Source organism: Rutidosis leptorrhynchoides, chromosome 9 (genome assembly GCF_046630445.1).
Source record: "Rutidosis leptorrhynchoides isolate AG116_Rl617_1_P2 chromosome 9, CSIRO_AGI_Rlap_v1, whole genome shotgun sequence".
Classification (NCBI taxonomy): domain Eukaryota; kingdom Viridiplantae; phylum Streptophyta; class Magnoliopsida; order Asterales; family Asteraceae; genus Rutidosis; species Rutidosis leptorrhynchoides.
In genome coordinates, this window is record NC_092341.1 from 232,887,809 (window position 1) to 232,892,500 (window position 4,692).

Genomic DNA, 4,692 nt, shown 5'->3' on the forward strand with positions numbered 1-4,692 from the left:
GGTCAGAATCTGACCAGGCCAATCCGCGCGCCGCGCGGGGATGGGGCGCGCCGCGCCACCATCTGGGCAGAGAATTCTGGTCAGTTTTTCAAAGTATGCACGAACCAAAACCTTTTCCAACCCAACTCTTGACCCGCAAACACTTATAATGCCTATCATATATCGTTGGAAAGGTATTTTGACGAGGAATACAACTAAGCACTTATGGTCCAACAATAACATCATTTACAATAGCCGAAAACTCATCAAGCGAACAATAAAAGTCCATTTTCAAAGTTTCAAGTTCATCAATTGCATTTTTAGTTTCGGGAAACCAATTCACACATATGATATGCCGTTTTGAAGGTAATGAAGCATACATTACTACTAAACACTAACAATTAACATTCCATGACATTCAAGCATCCAAAAATTCATGTCAAGAACTATCAAACCCTAGTCAAACATCTCAAAATCAATAATCATGTTTTTGAAGTTTTCTTAATCAACCTACACATCAATTTGAAGCTAATGATGCTACTAACACATTTAATACATGAACTTTAACAATTAAACAACTTTTAATCATCCAAAATCAAAGATTAAGCAAGCAATTTTCATATTCAAGCTAGTTACACCAAAAACAACAAATCGAGCATACAAATTACATACACGACATCACAATGAGCCATAGACACTAATTAACACACTTTTAAGTCAAGAACACAAATTTAAAGAAATCTAGTGTTTTAGAAATGTTACCCAAAATCGAAGTAGTTAGCATCAAATCGAAGAGGATGATGAGAGGATCAAGAATATGTAATTTATTTGGTTGCTAGCTCCCTAATCCGGATTTAGATGATGAATTTATGTTAGAAAGTTGAGAGGATTTGGAAGTATCAAAAGGAGAAAGAGAGAGATGAATGAGAGGAGGAGGTTGAAGGTTTGACTAGTTGACCTAGTCAAATCTTTGGCCTCTTTGCAAGTTTGGTCCCTCTAGTTTCAAAGCGGGTGCGGGAAATAACCAAACGAATATTTAAAACGCTCGAGTAAACGGGTGACGTTATAATTAAATAACGAGGATATTATGAACGTTAGTTAACGAAAGATGCCAAATTAAATGACGAAAGATATTATTTAAAAAAAAAAGACGGTGTTAAAATAAATTTAACGGAAAAACGCGGGATGTTACAGTTCCCACATGTGTTAGGTGACTCACATGTGCTGCTAAGAGCTGATCATTGGAGTGTATATACCAATAGTACATACGTCTAAAAGCTGTGTATTGTACGAGTACGAATACGGGTGCATACGAGTAGAATTGTTGATGAAACTGAACGAGGATGTAATTGTAAGCATTTTTGTTAAGTAGAAGTATTTTGATAAGTGTCTTAAAGTCTTTCAAAAGTGTATGAATACATATTAAAACACTACATGTATATACATTTTAACTGAGTCGTTAAGTCATCGTTAGTCGTTAGATGTAAATGTTGTTTTGAAACCTTTAGGTTAACGATCTTGTTAAATGTTGTTAACCCATTGTTTATTATATCTAAAGAGATTTTAAATTATTACATTATCATGATATTATGATATATTAATATATCTTAGTATGATATATATACAGTTAAATGTTGTTACAACGATAATCGTTACATAAATGTCTCGTTTCGAAATCATTAAGTTAGTAGTCTTGTTTTTACATATGTATTTCATTGTTAATACACTTAATGACATGTTTACTTATCATTTATCATGATTAAATATAGTGTATCAATATCTTAATATGATTCATATGTATTTAGTAAGACGTTGTTATAACGATAATCGTTATATATATCGTTTCGAGTTTCTTAATTCAGTAAACTCAATTTTATGTATATAACTCATTGTTAAAATACCCAATGAGATACTTACTTATCATAATATCATGTTAACTATATATATAATCATATATATGTTATCATATAGTTTTTACAAGTTTTAACGTTCGTGAATCACCGGTCAACTTGGGTGGTCAATTGTCTATATGAAACCTATTTAAATTAATCAAGTCTTAACAAGTTTGATTGCTTAACATGTTGGAAACATTTAATCATGCAAATATAGTTTTCATTTAGTATATAATCATGGAAAAGTTCGGGTCACTACAAAACGCACCAATTAGGCAAGGCTCTCAAGACATTTGAACGATGGGTTACTTTGTCGAACGTAAGTAAGCCAAACAAACCGTTGTCCTAAATGCTCATAATAATCATTTCATTCACCAATTCATCTTTGTATCACTTGCAGATGGTTGAAGAACTTGCCCCTACATCCAGACTACATATCGCTGATCAGCTTTTCAAGGCTGCCACTCAAAATGAACCGAAATGGCAGTGTGTTGTAGCTAAGTTCTTCTTTTACTAAGTCTGCGACTCAACTTAAACCAAAACGTCGGTGTGTAGTCGTTAAATTACTTGTTATTTTGAAAGAATCCAATTTTGTGTGCACCTTTCCTCTGCCAGGGACTTGTGCGAAATGAAAACTGGCGGCATCCCCAGAGACTTCTTTACTAATAAGTACTGTAATAAATAAAAAGCTCCAAGATCTACAAATACTGCAAGCAAAACAGAGATAGATACACATATATCTCGAAACAGATATTGATTAGTAAAATGCAATTATTGCAATTGGTAACACAAATCACAAAAGTTCATGAGCCAATCTAAAGTCATATATGTTCACCAAGTTCTTAATACTATTTATTTAAAGGCACAAAATTGATAATGGAGTAGTATTTAAGAAAATAGTTCGTTTAGGTAGATTTAGTAGCAATTGCTTTAGCTTCAGTAAGCAGAGGAACAAGCTTCCCAAGTTGGTGCATATTAAGGGTACCTAAAGCACCATTGTTGTGGAAAATTACGTAACATTCAGTAGTCTGTCTGTCAGAATTAAAACCAAAAACAGGTAAAACACGGAGGATAATGTAGAGAATAAAGGTGGCCTTACTGTCACAGCCACCAATGTGCTTACCGCCGATGAAGACATTTGGTATAGTTCGTTGACAAGTCCACTCGTGCAATGCTGCTTGCATCTCACTTCCATCACCTTCAGATATCAAACTCATGTGATGACCCCCATATAATGATCCACCATTACTAAAAAAACTTTCTAATAACTTAGATTCCCATTCCTACTAGCTCAGGCGGGAGATTGAATACTGGGATACTTCCATCTAGCTAGGCAAGTTTAAAAAAAAAAATTATAGGATTTTTGGCATAGAAAGACTACTTTCTACTTGTCTCTCTAGGGGCAACCTACAATCTTATGTTCCACTAAATCATTTAAAGTCAATTTTAATATTCCATTTGGGCATTCTGTAACTGGAAACTCGTTTAGCACTTAAACTTGTCTGTATGGATGATTACTTAATGATGATTGGTTAATTTGATTCTGAGATGCTGAATGGAGATGGAGTTGGCACTGGTCGTATGGGAATCGAAGTAGGGTCGACTGCTGCTGCTGGTTTAGCTGGGCCTAATTGTTCGCAGACTGGTGCAGGCTGGTCAGGCCGGTCTGTATGTATGCAGGCTGCTGCAGCTGTGGTGTTTAATGAGCCGAGTAGTGTGCAGACTGGTGTTGGTGTGTCTGGTCTATTAAACGGTCCTTGAAGATGATGGTCTACCTAGGGCCTTTCTTAATCCGAACAATCCTTTAAATATCCTTTCTTATACCTTTCCGAATCGGACCGGGAAGGTTGTTCGTAAAGACAAAGTGGAGGGTAGATTGGTGCGGTGTGGAAGCTAGGTAGTTTTTGGATGTTGTAGTAAGTTAGGTTGGGTGGTTTGTTGTGTTTGCTTTGTGTGGTCGGGTTTGTTTTCGATTTTGTTGTAGTTTTGTAGTTTCACTTTAGTGAGGGATCGATTTTAGATATTGTGTGCTAGTTTTATAGTTGTTTAGGTTTCTAGTTTCGAGCCTTTTCCTCGGTGTGCCCTTTGTTCGTTTATTGTGTTATTAGCTTTTCTCATCTTTTCGATGGTCAAGCTTGTTTTATAAAAGTTCTCATCTTTTTTAGCCAAAAAAAAAAAAAGAAACTTAAAATGAATCTTTCATAAAATATGTTGGATTTTGATAAGTCACTAAAGTAAAATTTTAAAATTTATTCAATTAAAAACCAACGTAATCATCAAGTCAACATTATGACCTGCTTAACAGATCAAGAAATTACCTAATCCCCAAAATGTTTACTAAAAACAATTTTTGATACCCCAATTGAACATAGAATCAAAGGTTGCTGCATAAGGGACAAATTACAAAGTTGGTATTCTATTCTATGTATAATCATCTTTACTTTCCTAAATATTTGGAAGAAAATTAACAGGTTTAAACGAAATTAATCAGCTAACAAGTCTAATCAAACTTGACTGAAAATGTTACAGTAAGGTTTTGTAAACTAGCAAATACAACATACATTATGTATAATGGATTGAAAAAGTGTGTGAAAGTGTGTTAAAGAGAGGGAATATACTCACTTTTAACTTTCAAGGTCAAGTTCAATAGCTTTGAAGGAAGATCCAACTTCTGGTTAACAACTTTTTAACGTTCACGCAGTACGGACAATACGATTTGCTACAAATACCACAAGATCATCAGAATAATAACAAATAATATAATTAGAATTAAAATTAAAATTTATCAAATTCATAACAAATATGCATAATTAGAAGTAGA

The 4,692-nt window shown here is 34.1% G+C and overlaps 1 pseudogene; it reads right to left on the reverse strand.

Moving 5' to 3' along the window:
* Positions 1-2,137: 2,137 nt before the first annotated feature.
* LOC139866298 (glutaredoxin-like) overlaps positions 2,138-4,692 on the reverse strand; it is a 2,805-nt pseudogene continuing 250 nt past the window's right edge.